The sequence below is a fragment of the Sus scrofa genome, chromosome 4 (genome assembly GCF_054392235.1).
Source record: "Sus scrofa isolate SSC_HxYL_T2T_F1_AM1 chromosome 4, Sscrofa_HxYL_maternal_Yorkshire_Landrace_v2.0, whole genome shotgun sequence".
NCBI classification, from domain to species: Eukaryota; Metazoa; Chordata; class Mammalia; order Artiodactyla; family Suidae; genus Sus; species Sus scrofa.
Window position 1 is genome coordinate 45292051 of NC_139386.1, and position 18613 is coordinate 45310663.

The 18613-nt window shown below is 37.5% G+C and overlaps 1 pseudogene; it reads left to right on the plus strand.

Annotated features, from left to right (window-relative positions):
* Positions 1-11469: 11469 nt before the first annotated feature.
* On the plus strand, positions 11470-12019 carry LOC100515543 (chromobox protein homolog 3 pseudogene; annotated as a pseudogene).
* Positions 12020-18613: the final 6594 nt, after the last annotated feature.

Genomic DNA, 18613 nt, shown 5'->3' on the forward strand with positions numbered 1-18613 from the left:
TACAGGCCTTCATCAAAAAAAGAAGAAAAAAATCTCAAAGCAACAACTTAACCCGCCACCTAAATGAATCAGAAAAAGAATAAACAAAACCTAAAGTCAGTGGAAGGAAGGAAATCATTAAGATCATAGAGGAAATCAATAATATAGAGATTCAAAAAACGATAGGAAAACATCAATAAAACCAAGAGCTGGCTCTTTGAAAAGGTAAACAAAATTGACAAACCTCTGGCTAGACTCACCAAGAGGAGAGGGAACACCCAAATAAAAAAAAATTAGAAAGGAAAAAAGAGAATTCACAATGGATACTGCAGCAATACAAAAATCCATGAGCGATTAGAATAAACAATTGTATGCCAACAAATTTGACAACCTAGAGAAAATGGACGACGTTCTAGAGACTTAGAGCCTGCCAAAACTGAATCTGGAAGAAATAGATCAACAGAACAGACCAATCACTGGACATGAAATTGAATATGTCATCAAAACACCCCCTTCAAGTAAAAGTCCAGGACCAGGTGGCTTCACAGGTGAAGTCTACCAAACATACAAAGAGGAACTTGTGCCCATCCTCCTTAAACTTTCTCAAAAGGTTGAAGAAGAAGGAACACTCCCAAAGACATTCGATGATGCCACCACCACCCTAATTCCAAAACCAGACAAAGATAACACTAAAAAAGAAAACTATAGGCCAATGTCTTTGATGAACATAGATTCAAAAACTCTCTCGCAGACTTTTAGCCAATGGAATCCAACAACACGTAAAAAAGGTCATACACCGCGATCACGTGGGATTCATCCCAGGTGCACGAGGACGGTTCAACATATGCAAATCAATTAACACCATACACCACATTAACAAAAGTCAAGTCAAAAACCATAGGATCATCTCAGTAGATGCAGAAAAAGCATTTGACAAAGTCCAACATCCATTCATGATCAAAACTCTTACCAAAGTGGGTATAGAGGGACTATGCCTTAACATAACCAAAGCCATTGATGACAAACCCGCAGCAAATATAGTGCTCAATGGAGAAGAGCTGGAAGCCTTCCCACTAAAATCTGGACCAAGACAAGGATGCCCACTCTCACCACTCTTATTCAACACAGTACTGGAAGTCCTAGCCACAGCAGTCAGACCCACAAAGGAAATAAAAGGCATCCAAATAGGAAGAGAAGAGGTCAAACTGTCACTGGTATGCAGATGACCTGAGACTCTATATATAGAAAACTCTAAGGACTCAACCCCAAAACTACTTGAACTGATCAACAAATTCAGCAGATTCAGCAGGATATAAGATGAACATTCGGACATCAGTCTCATTTCTGTATACTCACAATGAAATATGAGAAAAGGAACACAAAAATACAATACCTTTAAAAACTGCACCCCCCAAAATAAAATACCTGGGAATACACCTGACCAAGGATGTGAAAGACTTATACGCTGAGAACTATAAAATATTAATCAAGGAAATTAAAGAAGATGAAAAGAAATGCTCCTGGTTTGGAGAAATTAATCTTGTAAAAATGGCCATACCACCTTTAAAGCAATCTACAGATTCAATGCAATCCCTATCAAATTACCCATGACATTTTTCACAGAACTAGAGCAAACCATCCAAAAATTTATTTGGAACCACAAAAGACCCAGAATTGCCAAAGCAATTCTGAGGAACAAACACCAAGCAGGAGGCATAACTCTCCCAGACCTAAGGCAATATTGCAAAGCCACAGTCATCAAGATGACTTTTGGTTCTGGTACCAAAACAGACATACAGACCAATGGAAGAGAATGGAGAATCCAGAAATAAACCCAGACACCTATGGCCAATTAATCTTTGGCAAAGGAGGCAAGAACATAAAATGGGAAAAAGAGAGTCTTTTCAGCAAGAATTGCTGGGAAACCTGGACAGCTGCATGCCAGTCAATGAAGCTCGTACAAACCCTCTCACCATGCACCAAAATAAACTCAAAATGACTGAAAGACTTAAATATAAGAGAAGACACCATCAAACTCCTGCAAGAGAACATAGGCAAAACATTCTCTGACATCGCCTTTCAAATGTTTTCTGAGGTCAATCTCCAAAGCAACAGAAAATAAAAGCAAAAATAAAGCAATGGGACCTCATCAAACTGACAAGTTTTGCACAGCAAGGGAAACTAAAAAGAAAAGAAAAAGACAACTTACGGAATGGGAGAAAATAGTTTCAAACGATGCAACTGAAAAGGGCTTAATCTCTAGGATATACAAGCATCTTATACAACTCAACAGCAAAAAAGCCAACAACCCAATTGAAAAATGGGCAAAAGACCTGAATGGTGATTTCTCCAAGGAAGATGTACAGATGGCCAACAAGCACATGAAAAAATGCTCAACCTCCCTGATTATTAGAGAAATGCAAATCTAAACTACCAGGAGATACCACCTCAGACCAGTCAGAATGGCCATCATTAATAAGTCCATAAATAACAAACAGTGGAGGGGTGTGGAGAAAAGGGAACTTTCCTGCACTGATGGTGGGAATGTAAGCTAGTATAACCACTAGGGAGAACAGGATGGAGGTACCTCAGAAAACTATAGATAGAACTACCATATGACTGAGCAATCCCACTCTTGGGCATATAGCCAGACAAAACTTCCCTTGAAATAGACACATGCACCCTTAAGTTAATTGCAGCTCTATTCACAAGAGCCAAGACATGGAAACAAGCCAAATGTACATCAACAGATGATTGGATTAGGACGATGTGTATATATACACAATGGAATACTACTCAGTCATCAAAAAGAACAAATAATGCCATTTTTAGCAACACAGATGGAACTAGAGTCTCTCACAGTGAGTGACGTAAGTCAGAAGGAGAAAGAAAACACCATATGATATCATTCATATCTGGAATCTAATATATGGCACAAATGACCCTTTCCACAGAAAGGAGAAATCATGGAATTAGAGAATAGGCTTGTGGTTGCCAAGGGTGAGGTGGAGGGAGTGGGATGAATGGGGAGCTTAATAGTTGCAGACTATTGCCTTTGGAATGGATTAACGATGAGATCCTGCTATGTACCAATGTAAACTATATTTAATCCCTTATGATGGAGCATGATAATGTGAGATAAAAGAATCTATACATATATGTTTACCTGGGTCACCACGCCATACAGTAGAAAAATGACAGAACACTCTAAACTGGTTATAATAAAAAAAATTAAAAATCATCATATAAATAAAATAAAATAAAATGAAATCCTAGTCATGGAAATTGTGTTCAGGGAAAGGTCTTAGTAAAATATTTCTCACTAGAGCACAGTGAGATAACTAGGAATTTATATCTACTACTATTTTCTACAATAGTGTTTGGCAATCTAGGACCAATGTGCCAAATCTGGCCTAACATATGTTTTTGTTAATAAAACTTTATAGAAATACAGTATTGTCCATTCATTTTTGCATTGTTTATGCTGCTTTTCTTTTTTTAAAAAATGACTTCACTTTTTTCCATAATAGCTGGTTTACAGTGTTCTGTCAATTTTCTACTCTACAGTGATGTGACCAAGTCACACATACATATATATATATACATTATTTTTCTCATATTATCATCCTTCATCATAAGTGACCAGAAGTAGTTTCCAGTGATATACAGAAGGATCTCATTGCTTATCCATTCCAAAGGAAATAGTCTGCATCTATTAACCCCAAGTTTTCAATACATCCTCCTCTCTCCCCCTCTCCCTTGGCAACCACAAGTCTATTCTACAAGTCCATGAGTTTCTTTTCTGTGGAAAGGTTCATTTGTGCCATATATTAGATTCCAGATAAAAGTGACATCATATGGTTTTTGTCTTTCTCTTTCTGACTTTCTTCACTCACTATGAGAGTCTCTAGTTCCATCCACATTGCTGCAAATGGCATTATTTGTTCTTTCTGATGGCCGAATAGTATCCCATTGTGTACATATACCATATCTTCTTAATCCATTCATCTGTTGATGGACATTTATGTTGTTTCTATGTCTTGGCTATTGTGAATAGTGCTGCAATTAACTTATGGGTGCATGTGTCTATTTCAAGGGAAGTTTTGTCTGGCTATATGCCCAAGAGTGGGATTGCTCAGTCATATGGTTGTTTTATGTATACAGTTTTCCATAGTGGTTGTACAAATTTACATTCCTTCCAATGGTGTAGAAGGGTTCGCTTTTCTCCCCACCTTCTCCAGCATTTGTTATTTTGGCTTATTAATCATGGCGATTCTGACCAGTGTGAGGTTGTTGCTCAGAGTGGTTTTGATTTGCATTCTCTAACAATCAGTGATGTTGAACATTTTTTATGTGCTTGTTGGCCATCTGTATATCTTCTTTGGAGAAGTATCTATTCAGGTCTTTTACCCATTTTCCCATTGGGTGGTTGCCTTTTTTTCTGTTGAGTTGTATATGTGGTTTGTATATTTTAGATAATAAGCTCTTGTCAGTTGTATCATTTTAAACTATTTTCTCCCATTCTGGAAGTTGTCTTTTTTTATGGTTTCCTTTGCTGTGCAAAAGCTTTTCAGTTTGATGAGGTCCCATGGGTTAATTTTTGATTTTATTTCTTTTACCTTGGGAAACAGACCTGAGAAATCTTTTTTAAAGTTGATGTCAGAGAATGTTTTGCCTATGTTCTCTTCTAGGAGTTTGATGGTGTCTTGACTTATGTTTAAGTCTTTAAGCTTTTTCAAGTTTATTTTTATGCATGGTGTGAGGGTGTGTTCTAGTTTCATTGTTTTACATGTGGATGTCCAGTTTCCCAGCACCACTTGCTGAAAAGCCCGTGTTTTTCCCATTTTATATTCTTGCCTCCTTTGTTGAAGATTAATCGACTGTCGGTGTCTGGGGTTCTTTTGGGTTCTCTATTCTGCTCCTTTGGTCTGTATGTCTGTTTTCATACCAGTACCACACTGTCTTGATGGCTATGGCTCTGTAATATTAGCTGAAGTCTGGGATAGTTACGCCTCCTCCTTGGTTTTTGTTCCTCAGAATTGCTTTGGCAATTCTGGGTCTTTTGTGGTTCCAAATAAATTTTTGGATTGATTGTTCCAGTTCTGTGAAAATGTCATGGATAATTTGATAGGGATTTAATTTAATCTGTAGATTGCTTTGGGTAGTATGTCCATTTTTACAAGATTAACTTTTCCAACCCAGGAGCATGGAATATCTTTCCATTTCTTTGAACACTCTTTATTTTCCTTAATTAATGTTTTAATTTCTCAGCTTCTATGTCTTTCACCTCCTTTGTCAGGTTTATTCCCAGGTGTTTAATTTTTGGGGTGTAATTTTGAAAGGTGTTGTATTTTTGTTTTCCTATTCTAATATTTCATTGTTAGTATACAGAAATGTGACTGATTTCTGAATGTTCATCTTATATCCTGATACTTTGCTGAATTTGTTGATTAGTTTGAGTATTTCTTTGGTTTGAGTCCTTAGGGTTTTTTTATATATAGTATCATATCATCTGCATACAGTGGCAATTTTCCCTCTTCTCTTCCAATGTGGATACATTTTATTTCTTTTGTGGGTCTGATTGCTGTGGCTAGGACTCCCAATACTATATTGAACAAAAGTGGTTAGAGGGGGCATCCTTGCCTTGTTCCAGATTTTAGTGGGAAGGCTTCCAGCTTTTCTCCATTGAGCATTATATTTGCTGTGTGTTTTTCATAAATGGCTTTGATTATGTTAAGGTGTATTCCCTCTATACCCACTTTGGTACGAGTTTTGATCATGAATGGATGTTGGACTTTGTCAAATGCTTTTTCTGCATCTACCGAGATTATCCTATGTTTTCTGACTTTTCTTTTGTTAATGTGGTGTTGATGTTGATTGATTTGCATATGTTGAACCATCCTTGTGCACTTGGGATGATCCCCACTTGGTCCAGGTGTATGATCTTTTTTATATGTGGATTCAGTTGGCTAAAATTTGTTGAGAATTTTTACATCTATATTTATCAAAGATGTTGTCCTATAATTTTCTTCTTTGGAAGTAGCTTTGTCTGGTTTTGGTATTAGGTTGATTTTTGCCTCATTGAATGTCATTGGGAGTGTTCCTTCTCCTTCCACATTTTGGAAAAGTTTAAGAATGATGTGTATAATATCTGCTTTGTATGTTTGGTAGAATTCGCCTGTGAAGTCATCTGGCCCCAGACTTTTATATGAAGGTAGTGTTTTTATGACATATTCAATTTCCTTTCTAGTGATTGGTCTGATCAGTTGATCTGTTTCTTCTTGGTTAAGTTTTGGCATGCTGTAAGTCTAGAAAATTGTCCATTTCTTCTAGGTTGTCAAATTCATTGGAATATAATCATTCATAGTATTGACTTATGGGTTTTTTGGGTTTTTTTGTATTCTGCAGTGACTTTTGTGATTTCTCCTTTTTCATTTCTCATTTTGTTTATTTGGGTTTTTTCCTCTCCTTTTCTTGGTGAGTTTGGCCAGAGATTTTATTTACCTTTTCTAAGAACCAGCTCTTCGTTTCATTTGGTTTTATTGATTTTTTTTCTATTGTTTTTTGAATCTCTATTTTATTAATTTCCTCTCTGATCTTTATGATTTCCTTTGTTGGTTCTTTTTTTCTAATTCATTTACGTGGTGTGTTTAGTTGTAAATTTGAGATTTTTCTTCTTTTTTGAGGAATGGCTGTATTGCTATGAATTTCCTCTAAGCACTACTTTTGTGGCGTCTCATAGTTTTTGAATGGTTGTGTTTTCATTATCATTTATCTTGAGGTATTTTTAATTTTCCTTCTTAATTTCCTCATTGACCCATTGGTTTCTTAGTGGCATTTTGTTTAGTCTTCATGTAGTTAGTTTTTTCTCATTTCTTTTCCTGTGGTTGAATTCTAGACTCATTCCACTGTGGTCAGAAAAGATACTTGAAATAATTTATATACTCTTAAATTTGAGGTTAGATTTGTGCACCAGTATGTAATTCATCCTTGAGAATTTCCATGGGCACTTGAAAAGAATGTATATTTTGGTTTTTTGGATGTAATGTCCTGAAAGTGTCAACGAAGTCTAAATTTTCCATTGTGTCCTTAGGATCTCTGTTGCCTTAATGATTTTATGTCTAGAGGATCTGTCCATTGATGTGAGTGGGCTGTTAAAGTCTCCTACTATTATTATCTTCCCATCAATTTCTCCTTTTATGTCTGTTAGTATTTGTTGTATGTACCTGGGTGCTATTAGATTAGGGGCGTATATATTGATGATTATAATATCCTCTTCTTGAATGGATCCTTTTACCATTATATATTGTCCTATTTTGTCTTTCTTTATGACCTTCATTTTAAAATCTATTTTGTCTGATAATGAATATTGTGACTCCTGCTTTCCTGTCTTGTCCACTGCTATGAAATATCTTCTACCATCCACTCACTTTCAATCTATACGTGTACTTTGTCCGAAGGTGAATCTCTTGTAGACAGCAGACTGTTAGATTTTGCTTCTATATCCAATCTGCCAGGCTGTGCCTTTTGATGGTAGCATCTAGTCTATTGATATTTAAAGTAATTATTGAAAATACATATTTAGTGCCATTTTAAACCTTGTTTTTCAGTCGATTCTGTTTCTCCTTAGTTCCTTTCTTTTATTGTTTAGGTGACTTCCACTTATTTTATGCTTATGTACTTCTCTTTTTGATTTTAATGTAATATTTTGTTTTAATTTGTGGTTTCCATTTCTTACGTATGTTGACACCTTCCTAGCTCTGACTGCTTTAGCCTGATGGTCATATAGGCTCCAACACATTTTTTTTTTAAAAAAACAAGAGTTTTGATTTTCTTAGTTTCCCTCCCCACATTTTATCATTTTGAAGTCCTTTTTTAACATCTTCATGTTTGTCCCTTTGCAGTTCCTCTTACTTATCATCACTTTTACAGTAGTTTTTATTTTCCCCCTTTTGGTTCTGTATGCTGGCTTATTTAAGCGATTGCTTTGCAATTTTGATTTCTTCCACCTAGTTCTTCTTACTTTTTTTTTTTTTAATTTAGAGAAGCCCCTTCAGTTTTTCTTTTAGAATGGGTTTAGTATTGCTATACTCTTTTAACTTTTGTTTGTTGGAGAAATTCTTTATTTCCCCCTCTATTTTAAATGATATTCATGCTGGGTAGAGCATTTTATTTCAGGCTGCAGATTTTTCCCTTTTAAAACTTTGAATATATCTTGCCACTCTCTTCTGGCCTGTAGAGAAATCAGCTGATTATCTTATGGTGGTTCCCTTATAATTAATGCTTTGTTTTTTTCTTGCTGCCTTTACAATCCTGTCTTTAGCTTTAAGTTTTGCCATTTTTATTATAATATGTCTTGGTGTGGGCCTGTTTGGGTTCAACGTGTTTGTGGCCCTCTGTGCTCTCTGTGTCTTGATAGATGTTTCCTTTCAATTTGGACAGTTTTCACCCATAATTTCTCCAAATATATTTTCAATCCCCTTTTCTTTTTCTTCTCCCGGGATTCCTTTTATGCATAGATTGCCCCACTTTGTGTTATCCCATAGATCTCTTATATTGATTTTGTGGTTTTTTTTCCGTTTGGTTTCTGTCTGCTGTTCTGTTTGGGTGATTTCCATTATTCTATCTTTCACATCGCTAATTCCTTCCTCCGCAATCTTCATTCTGCTCCTTAGTGCCTTAGCGCAGTTTGCATCTCTGCAAATGAACTTTCTCTTTTTTCTATGTTCCTCCTTATATTTTCTAGTCCCTTTGTAAAGGAATCTACATTACTGTTTATATTTGCTCTTAATTCCTTGATATTCAGCCTTAATTCCTTCAGTATTTTCACTACCTCCCTTTTGAACTTGGTATCGAGCAGCCTGCAGAGGTCTGCTTCATTGTTGACTGCTTCAGGTGAATTCTTCTGTTCTTTTAACTGGGAATGGTTCCTGAGCTTCTTCACCTCGCTTATGTTTTTCTTTTTCTGTGAGTTTAGGGAAGCCTACTTCTATGCAAGAGCACCCCTTTGTATTTTGTGGGGGATTACTATTTATTTTTGGCCTGGGAGTTTGGATATTTGCTATCTCCTTCTTCGGCGTGAGCAGGCTGTTATCCCCAGGGTGCTGCATGTGTTTCCAGGGAGAATGTGGCAATGGGTAGGGCCAGTATTTAGTGCCTGGTTGCTGGGCTTTTAACACCAGCAAGGACCTGCAGGAAGGTGGCAGAGGCTACTCCTTGTTGCAGAGCCCTGGGAAGTTGTAATGAGTCTTCAGGAGATTTACCAGGTGCCCAGAGCATTAGGCAGTGCAGCATCAGGGTGTGGATTTCCCAGGGGAGTGAGAGAAACCACAGGTAGCGTTTGGTTGCAATGCTCTCCTCTGTAGTGCCCTCTGAGGTGATTGGGTATGCTGGTGGTGCCTGTTCATGGACCCCTAGTGGTAGCGGGCCATGCCCACCTCTGGAGTTTGCCCCTGCCCCCTATAGGCTATGCAAGAATCCCCCATCCCACTTAGCCCACACAGGAGGTGCTGCCATTCTGCTCCTAGTTGCAGGGTCCTGGGAAGGGACAGTGATCAAGCATCTTGGTGCTTCCTGTAGCATTTTGTAGTGGCAGCATCAGGGCAGGTATGTTCCCAGGAGAGGGAGAACAATGACAGGTGGTGTTCAGTCACAATGCCCTCCTCTGTGGTGCCCTTTGAGGTGACTGGGCCTGCAAGTATTGCCTATTCACAGACCCCTAGTGGTGGCATGCCATGCCCACCTCTGGGTCAGAGATAACCATGGTAGTTTGCCCCTTCCACCTGTAGACTTCTCAAGAAGAGCCTCATCCCACTTATCCCACACAGGAAGTGCTGCACATGCCTCTCCTAATTGCTGGTTCCTGGGAAATGACAGAGATCAAGCATGTGGGCATTGCCCAGAGTGGTTGTCAATGGCAATATTAGGTTGGGTGTGTTCTTAGGGGTGTGAGGGGAAAAACACTTGGTGTGAGGTTACAATGCCCTCCTCTGTGGTGCCCTCTGAGGTGATTGGGGCTGCGATTGCTGCCTGTTCTTAGACCTTTAGTGGTGGCAGGCCATGCCCACTTCTAGAGTCAGAGATAACTGTGGTGGTTTACCCCCACCACCTGCAGACCATGCAAGCAGCTCCTCTTCCCACTTAGCTTATGCAGGAAGTTCTGAACCAGCTGCTCCTAGCCATAAAGTCTTGGGAAGGGACAGTGATCAAGCATCTGGGCACTGCCTGGAGCATTTGGCAGTTGCACCAGCAGGGCAGGTTTGTTCCCAGGGGAGTGAGAGAAACAACAGGTGATGCTCAGTTTTAGTGCCCCTTTTTTGCCAACCTCTGAGGTGACTGTGGTCTCAGGAGAAGCTTGTTCACAGACCCTGAGTGGTGATAGGCCATGCCTCCCTCTGATTTCAAAATGACTGCTTTGGTTTGTCATTGCTGCTTGTAAATCATGCAAGAGTCACCATGTCACACTTAGCCCCCTGCTGCCTTTAAGCCACACTAGAGATGCCTGGCCACCCGTAGCCCACACAAGAAGTGCCCGGTCTCCTATAGCCCAAGCAAGTGACTTCTTGCCACCTCTAGCCTGCACCAGAGGTGCCCAACCCTCTGAGTGCCTGTGCATGCACAGGGGGATTCCTATGGTGGTCCATCCCTCCTCCTCTCACCCTCCCCAACAATGGCAACTTGCTTCTCCTGCAGGCCCAGACCTCCTCTTGGGTTCCCTCAGCTGTGTCATTCCACTCCTCAGCCCGTAGCTCACCACTCTCCAGCCCATGGCACACCACAACTTGCCCCTTCAGGCTGTCTCTACACAGCTAGCACTAGTTGTCTCCTTGGAACTGACCTCAGGAGCCTGAGTCTCATGAGCCCAGCCCCCACTTGAGCATCCCAGTCCTTGGTGTCCAAGGTGGTGGTGCAGATGATCTGTGTGGCTTTCACTCTACTTTGCCCTCCTCATTCCAGCTGTTGTGCTTTTATCTGCAACTTTGAGATCCCTCCATCTTGGCTGACCTCCCTGTCAGTTAGATGGCTTTCCAGGGTGTGTATTCATTTCCTCTTTCACAGCTCCCTCTTAGGAATGCTAGTTCATTTTTTCTCTCTCTCTCTCATTTTCTTTTGTTTTAACCAGTTATGTTGAGAGTTCCTTTCCCTTTTTGGAGGTTTAAGTTCTTCTGCCATCATTCAGTAGATGTTCTGTGTGAATTGTTTTACATATAGATGTGTTTTTTGATGTGTTTGTGGGATAAGGTGAATGCGACATCTCACTCCTCCCCCATTTTGATCCTTCCCCTATGCTCTTTTTCATGCTACAAACACAGTCTTGAATACCTGTGACAGCCCCACCAACCTGGGCTCTGTGTCCCCACAAGCAGCTCCCCAGCCCCCTTCTCTTCCCATGTGGCTGGAGCTAGAGGCTCCCAGGGCCAAAATGCTGAAGACCTGGGACCCAGAGCAGCTCCGAGGTGGTGAATATTAGCTGAATGCAATAAAAAAAAAATGGCCTCCAATAAAACTACATTGCAAAAAAAATGGGAAAGAAACAATGGAAAAAGTAAGAAAGTCAAAGAGGTAGAGCCTGAAGAATTTGTTGTAGAAAAAGTACTGGACTGAGGCATAGTGAATGGGAAAGTGGAATATTTCTTAAAGTGGAAGGGCTTGACTGATGTAGACAATACTTGTGAACCTGAAGAAAATTTGGATTGTCTAGAGTTAATTGAAGCATTTCTTAATTCTTGAAAAGCTGATAAAGAAAAAGATGGAACAAAAAGAAAGTCACTAACTGACAGTGAGTCTGATGATACCAAATCAAAGAGAAAAGAGATGCTGCTGATAAGCCAAGAGATGTTGTCAGAGATCTTGATCCAATCAAAAAATTGGTGCCACAGACAGCTGTGGAGAATTAATATTTCTCATGAAATGGAAAGATTCGGATGAGGCAGACTTGGTACTTGCAAAAGAGGAAAATATGAAGTGTCCTCAAATTGTAATTGCTTTTTATGAAGAGAAACTAACTTGGCATTATTGTCCAGAAGATGAAGTTCAATAATTAATTGTTTGCACTATATATGTATATATGTATATATATATAAAATCTTGGTCTCAGGGTTTTTTTTTTGATTTATTAATGTGAAGAAATAACTACATTCTAATGAAAATCAAGTCTGATATATTCGTTTTGAAGCAGTATTGGGGAAGTTGTTGGGGATTTTTGTTTTTTGCATCTGTAACACCAGTTACTTTGAACAAATAAAAGCTTTCTGTAGTTGCTTCCTTTAGCCGAAAAGAACATTTGATACTATGGTATATTATTTCCTCTGCATCAGAGAACAGCTTTTCTACATGTTGGGGGAAAAATCTCTATAGTCATTGCTGAATCAGAATTTAGAATTTGAATTTAACTCACAAATGCCTAAGGACCATTCTGGGTTCTTCATGTGTGTATACATGAAATACATATGTATGTGGCCTGGGGTTTTTTGTTTTTGTTTTGGGATGTGTTTTAAAATACGTTTAGAAAAGTAAAAAACAGCATTTCACATAAGACCATGTTTCTGGGATTCCACAGTTTTAAGCGAAATAAGAAATCACTTCAAGTTAAATTGAAATTTTTCAATTCTTAACATTTAAAATTAAATAATTACATAATTAATTGGACAACTGTAAACAATTTAAATTGGACACTTTTTAAAAGCAGCCATATCAGAATCTGTGTCCATATCTAAGTCATATATATGCAGTTTTATATGAAAAATCCTGGAAAAGAAAATTTTATCATTAAACCTTCCCACCCAAATGAAAAAACTGGAAAAATTATACTGTGTTTCAAATAATCCAAGCTACACTTAGTTAAATGGATATTTAAAGGTTCCTTCTGGTGATTTCCTTTACAAGTTGAAATCTGTGCTGTATTGACTGAATTGCTATGATACATGGAATTTCTAAGATTTGTTCATGGGAACCTAGTCAGATAGTTAGGTTGACAATTGAAGACCTGCAGGAATAAATGGAGTAAACAAACTTTTGTAATCTAAATTTGACCTCCATGTTTTTTCTTTACCCCAATCCATTCCTACATGTAGGTTCAGTCTTCTCAGTATTTGGGTTACTGGTTCAGCAGAAGCCAGGAAAAACAATAACTTTGTAGTAATCAGGGTGTTATTCAATTGTATATTGTTTACTTTATTGTAAATATTGGTGAACAGTTGTCAATACATAGTTTTATATTCCTTAAAAAAAAGAATAACTGACAGATATATGTTGTGCAAAGCTGAAAATATTTAATATCTGTTCCTTAATAGGAACAAAAAAGTTTTCAATCCCAGTCTACAATATAATGTTCAGCAATTGTCATACAAAGACTGTTATGATGATTCTCAATTTGTTAATTTAGATCTGTTGCCACAGCATAAGTCTAGAGATGAGCATCACTACAGGAAGAGGAAGATGGATACCAGCACAACTCAAAATCATCATTTGTTTTTATCCTAGCATTACAGAATTTATCTCCTACCCTCCTGCAGAATAGGACATACCTATACCCCTCTGGGGGGTGTGGGCAAGACTAGGATATTCAGGAAATGATAGAGACACTTACCTATACTTAATGACACTTTCTTTGTTAAAGTAAGACAAACCTTACCTTATCTTAATGAGGAAAATCTTTAGCCTGTAGGTGCTTCACTCTGATAATGACTGAAATGCACAATATATACAAGATGTAAAATGAGCTACCCACCCATCCAACTGAGCTCTAATAAGTGGGAAATTAGAGGAAAGCAAATAACCTAGAGCACACTTCAAAGACCAGAAGAAAAAAATGGAATTAATAAAGAAGAGGCAGGATGATTGGGAGTTTTAGGGAGGATGGTATTGATGGAGAAGAGAGATGGGAGCCAGAGAAAAACTTTTCTATACCCTGAGGTTAACTTAATAAGGATAAACAGGTTTCCTGAAGGAAAAAGTAAATTTTTTCAACTTGTTTTCTGGGATCTTGATGTACACTTAGTACATCAAGTACTAACAGTAATGAATTTTTCCTTCCCATCCTTCCCAATATCAAGGGCACAGCTAAGGGACTTAACCTACATTTTTAACCATAAATGTGTGTCATTATAATGGCAATCAATTTAATATGGGCCAAAGAATCTGAAAATGGAATCAAAAACTGACTAGATCACTTGCTCCAGATGGCAAACCATTCCTTTGCCATTTTCCCAGGCCCTGGAACAGAACAGAAGAAAACAGCACTGGATTTGGCATCCCAGTAGAGTGTGTTCATTTTCAGTCTACAGATATTTGTGTGTGTGAGATAACATCTGGACATACATGGGCAATGCTGGCAGGTCTTTATAAAAGCAGATGTTATGTGAGCCATTTGGATTATTCATCAGTAAAAGGGGCAGGCAAGCAGAACAGTGCCACTCTTTGCCTGGTATTTGGCAAAAAAGAGAAAACAAATGCAGTTTTGACATCTGTTTCTGTTCTTTTTTATAGTTTAGCCCTGCCAGATAAGTAGGTTTGATCAGGTCTAATTGATAAATTATTAAAGGCAACTTGACAAGGAGGGAAATGAAAACTAATAAGAAAAAAGGTAAATGAATTGATTTATGTCAGTTTGAAGAAAAAATCTAAAGGAAGAAGACAATCTTAAAAAAATTACCATTGTTTTAAGAAAATTCCTGCAGCACCATGGTGGCTAAAATATAAATAATTTTGTTCTTTTTGCCTCCCACATGTTACTGGGAGCAGACTGAAAAGTTAAATTCTTCATATCTTCAAATAATAGCAGATGCAATTTATTGAGCCAGTGCAAGTTGCTATATAAACTCTAAATTCATTACAGAAATAATTCCCATTTTAGAGAATGGAGAACAAATGTCCAGAGTGTTACACAGCTGATTAAATGGAAGTGGCATGGTCAAAAAGAGGCCTTAAATATGCCTTTTCAGCTGAGAAACTGCTCCCATGTACGTGTCTATTTAGACATACATGGCTTGGTGGCAAGAGCTTGGACCTTGATCCTGGAGAGTTTTGAATCTCGCATTTGCTACATTGTAGCTGGTGGAATTGGTTAGTTATTTTACTTTGAAATTCAGTTTTATTGGATGCAAATGAGCATTTAGTATGAATTAAATGAGGAAATATCAAATGGATTAGAAATTGTAGATACCCAGTAGCAGCTATCTAGTTTTTCCTTTCTCATTGAATCACACCTAGCTCAAAATAGCATTCAGAGAAGACAAATAATTGTACTGAGTGTTTTGTGGTGTAGTTTTTAAAATTGTTTCAAGCTGCTGTACTTAATAGAAGATATTTCAAATAAAATTTTTATTTGCAGTGGTTATATTATCCAATTTTACCATTAGTTTTATTACCAATCTTACCAAATATCTTGACCTTAGTATCCTAAAGTAGATCAGAATTTCCAAACCATTTTTCTGAAAGGCGTTTTTAAGGCAAAGTTCTGGAGAAATGGAAAGAAGGCTACTCAGTGTCTCAATAGAGACACAACTAGCAACTGGAGGAGAATCCATTTAGTATTTGTGTCTTATATTTGGTAATTGAAAAATCTTCATTGCATGCTTTCATCTCTGTTTTACTTGTAATTCTGTAAGAGTTTTGATTATACTCTTGTTTTCACTAGAATTGCATACATCGAACTGGTGCTAATTATTAACTGATTCACAAGAGGAAGGCACAGACTTGCAATAAATGACTTTAAGAAATCACTTTCTGAGTGTAATGCCTATGAATCATACAGCAGAATGGGAAAGGGGAAGTGCAAGGAGTAGAATTATTGCCTTTGTAAGTTCTAAGATGACATTTATGCTTCAGTCTTACTTTAAGTTCTGTGGGAAACACTTCAGTAGCACTCCCTGTTCTCTTGTAATAATTCCTTGGATGATTAGACAAAGAATGAGGCACAACAGTAAATGTGCAGTAAGGTTACATTTTGCAACTTGAATACTATTAAAAAAGAAATTAAATATAAATGGGATCAGTGTGTATGGGACTGCAAATGAGATGCTAAGCAGCTTATTTTCTATTTGTAATTTTACTGTTTCTTTCTAAAACCAGTACAGTTAATTAATCAGATCTTCAGTAATTCTTTCTTGAACTCAATATCCATTATTCCAGCAGACATTCTATGGAATGAGAGCAAGAGAAGATCTAGGCCAGATGAATTTGTGAATGAACTGAAACTTGAAAAGAGAGATTGTTTCATTGAAATGGTTTTGTTGTCTGAAAACATATTTTTAAATCATTCTAAGAGCCATTGAAACATCTTACTCATAAACTTATAATTTCCAAGGAAAGACACCACTCTTAAAAGATCTATAGGTGAATCTGAGAGAAAACAATTACCATTGAAGGTTACATTTAAATTCCATCAACAAGTTATTCAAGAACAACTTTTTTTAATACTGTAGAAAGCAGACAGAATTTGGAGTCAAGCTCTACAGTTTAGTCATTAGTCAAAGTCCACTATCTACTATAAATTTCCAATGCCTCATCTCCAGAATACTTATGCCAGGTACTTATTACTGTAAAACAAATCATCCCAATCAGAAATTAGTAATTTAAACAGGGCCCACCCATCTTATCTCTGCTGCATGTAGCATCAGCCGGTGTGAGAGAAAATCTGGATGTGTCTTGACAGCTAAGGGTTAGAATCTCCTCCAGTTGCATGTAGAGGCTCACTATGCATATCTGGTGATTGTTGACTGTTGGCTGGAAGCTTAGCTAAGAATACCAAGTGTGCATCTTGCTTCTTCTCCACAAAGGCCACTTCTGTGGTACTTTTGTTCCTCATGGCATAGCACCTATGTCCCAAGAGCCTCATAAACTATGCAAAAGCTAGAAGCTGTATATTATTTTATGACTAGTCTTGACAGTGATATATTGTAACTTCTGCCACAGCAACAGCCCACTCAGATGTAAAAGAAGACACCTCAGACCTACTTCTCATTGGGAGGAATCCTATGGTTAAGAAGGGGAGGAGAAGGAAGATATTGCTGTGGCTTTTTTTGGAATATACTATCTAACACAATAATAAAATATACCATTTAACATACATTGTTATTACCCTTTTTGTATTCTTTCAGAAAAACTTTTTACAAGCCCTGGCATGGATTTTCACAATTTTTATCAATTTCATGAAATAACAAGAAAATTAAAAAATTTTAACACTATATTTAATTTCTACTATCACATCTTTTTCCTTCAGATAATGGCTGCTTGGGCTTGGGTGCACAGTAGTTTAGTGCACTGAAAAACAGGGAGAAGAATAACAGGTAAAGCAGCTGCCTTTTGTTATTGCTGCCTTGAATTGTGAGAACACACTCTGGGTAAATTTTACTAGCGGGACAAACAGCTTGGCACTTTCATCAAGACTATGTTTCCCTTATGAATGTCCTTTGTATTTAATATCCATGTGCTAAGTACCTCTACTTCTTATGCCCTTTTGTTTTTCATGAAGTAAGAGCATTAAGCAAAGGCTAGGGTATCTACTCTCTTGAGTAAGGTCGTGGGCATTACACGTGACAATTGTGTATGAGGACTTCTACCCGCTGGTTGAGTAAGCAGCAGTGTCAACAAGTTAAAACTAAAACTCAGGCAACAATCAAAACAACCACGTGTGCTGATTGTCAAGTTAATTTTGAGCCCGAATACCCTCAGTTCTTAACTAGGGAATTATATATAAGACCAGTTGGGAGAAATAAAAAAGCTTTGGCAGACACTTTCCTCAAATGTCCCCAAATGTTGTAGAGAAACCACAAAGAGAACTTGTTAGATGTTTGTCGTCCCATCAGAAAGCTGTTATAATACACAATGCCAAATATGCAAACAAAATAAGCCCCCCAAATTATTTATAATTCTATATTTTCCAAATTCACAGATATTTAACATCACAAAGACTCAATTAAAATCTGTTTACCTCCAAGTTTTATTTTGGCATTAATTTATTAAACATGAAGCTGAGAAAAGCCATTGAGAATAGAAGCAAAATAAAGTGCATTATTGAACTGTCAGCAAAACTGCCAGGCATATCTTCTAATTTGTAGGAAAAGGAAAAAAAATGTAGTTAACAGAGTTCTCATTACTTCCATTAAACTGTTGCTTTTATTGTTGCCAAATCATACTATCTGAATGCCGTGCATTGAAAGAGGTGTAGAAACAGAGGGTCCACATTATTAGCCAGTACTTCACCCTAGGCATTACATTACCTACCTTCCTGTAACTGCAATGGCCATCTTTATAGTGATAAAATCAGTGGTAGATTTTCTGTTGCTATCAACAGGAATAGCCCTGGAGGTTTATGTTGGACCCTGGAAATCAATGTTGGCTTTGAAAAATTCACTTTAGATGATATAAGAGGAAAAAAAGCCATTTATATCCTATGTGTATGTTGTCCAGTAAATAGCAGGACACATTTTCCAATGTAAACATAACCATTGAGTTTTACCAATGATGATTAGTAATTAGTACATTAATATTTGTAAATATCTTAAATCAGTAGCTTGTGATGATGATATAAAATAAAGGAGCCTTAAGAAGTGTAGCATCTGGATTTTATGCAATTTCTTTATTCTCTGACTTGACGCCTTCAAATCTATAACTATCCCCTTCAGACAAAATA